The sequence below is a fragment of the Phytophthora infestans genome, genomic scaffold (genome assembly GCF_000142945.1).
Source record: "Phytophthora infestans T30-4 supercont1.29 genomic scaffold, whole genome shotgun sequence".
In the NCBI taxonomy this organism is placed as follows: Eukaryota; Oomycota; class Peronosporomycetes; order Peronosporales; family Peronosporaceae; genus Phytophthora; species Phytophthora infestans.
The window spans coordinates 1,185,814-1,187,927 of record NW_003303730.1 but is presented as its reverse complement, the minus strand read 5'-3'; positions in this window follow the sequence as shown (position 1 = coordinate 1,187,927).

The window sequence follows — 2,114 nt, the reverse complement described above, 5'->3', positions numbered from 1 at the left end:
GCCGTGGCTACTAGATCCACCTTCAGAGGGCACCTACCATCATTCGTTCATAGGATCCACACTCAATCCACTCTGATATAGTATATCCCATATCCATCTAAGTGAATCCAGGTAAGGGTGGATCCGAGGTAAGTCTTGGTGGATCTTGCCTTCTCGTACATCGCTCATACCAGATTCATCGTCATAGCATACGGGGTGCCGCTCGTCATGGCTAATCCACCACAGGCAACTTGCACCCGTGCCAATCAACCCAAATCCTCTCTAATCACTTGAAATTGTCACTGATTCGGGATAGTGACCCCGCGTCAGGCCCATTCTCTTATTTCTGAGAAAGCACTTCACCACAGTGATGACCGCACTCGTCAGCTGCTTGCGTAGGACGCGCAGGCTTACATCTCTGTTGGCGCGCACCGGAGAAGCTGAGCTCGGTCCTGAACACGCGTTGCGTTCTGTAAAATAGTTTGCAGCATCAGATGATGTAACGTTGACTATAAAAACTTGTAGCATTGGGCTATGTTGACTGAGTCAGCATTACGCTTACATCAATTGCGTCGTACGTCTCGGGCAAGTCAATCACCAGGAGCTGCTCCATAGGTGTCTCGAAGAACGGAAAGTGTGTGGCCGGGCTCTTGTTCTTCATCTTCCTGGGCGAAACACAATGAAGCAGTTCACCAAAGCCATGCCCATTAGGCCGAAGAGTCCCCCTAACGTCCATAGCTTAAGCTTTACATACCGACAGGGATCGGTAGCTACTAGACACACTGACATCTGACCCAAGCGTACTTATGAGCACGTTCACGGACTGCATCAATCAGCTGCCAGTCTTGGATCTGTACGGCTTGTTGTTGAAGTCGGCAGCCCTTAGTGCGGAGAAGCCGTGTATAGAGATACTGAGGACTACTATATCGTTGTTAGTCCTCGATAGCGGCGATCGCTGTTTCAATGTCTGCGTTAGTGTATTATAGTTATTTTAGTGTTAGCCCATTGTTATGTTGCGCGAATGCCGTTCTTCACCAGTTGGGCCAACATTCACCCAATGTTAATTAAGGTATTTTAATTTATTAAGTATTCAGTCAGTTTAATATCCGATTAAACAAAACTAGCCTGGACCTGCTCTGAAAACATATCGATATCGATTGGGTACAGTAATTATATATTCGAGGTGCTTTGCAGCTACTGTAGGTGATGTCATTCAGAAGTTCTGACTCATAACACGAACTCACATTCAATTTGGACCAATTATTTGATTTTATTCAGTACTTTAAAGCCGGCCAGATACACTTCATCGATGCGGGAGCGCGCGTGCGTGCATATATTTGGCGCTGATCAATTCTCCATGCATCTGCTATCCAACTCGTCCGACGGCCAGTGGCTAATGTTACCATGTCGCTAAATCGTAATGGGCCCAGTTCCAATTGCGTAAGTAGGTAAATAGTTTAAGCTCTCTGGATATTTGACCTCGCAGGTTTGAGAGTTTTTGTCCTGTGTGGGCTCCTTTATACAGCGGTCATTTTCAAAATAGCGCCCCAGCGTTCATACTTAATCCGCAAAAAGCGTGAAGTCATCATCCGTGCTGATTTGATAGGGTGTAAACCTGCATCAGAGAGCCTCGACGTATTTCGTCGCACTCTAAGAGACTGGATCGACGTCAAGGAGAATATTGAAGAGTTCGACGGGCCACAGACAAGTAATACGTCTAAGGGACAGGGTGCTAAGTGCATAATGCCTTTTGCACATGACCTGGTAACGTTCATGACAGATCTTTGGCGTGACGAAGAGGGAAGCAATAATACCTTCCGATTTTAGCATTAACACCTTCTGATATGAGCGCCTTTCTAATTTGATATATGCTGCGATTTATTGAGTTATCTGTATACTGGCTAAATGCAATATTACTTAAAGGCATAGTAGCCTCGATGGCTCCGCGAATATCTGGGTAGGAAACCAAGCCCTGAAAAGAATGTTAGCGTGGTGATGAGACTCTCACAATGTTTTGCTGGACGGTACCACGATAAATACATGGATTTATGTATTGTTTTTACCACTTTACAGACCGAATTATAGTCAGGGTTTTACTGAACAGAGCCCGCAACATGCCAAAAAGTACGAAGAAG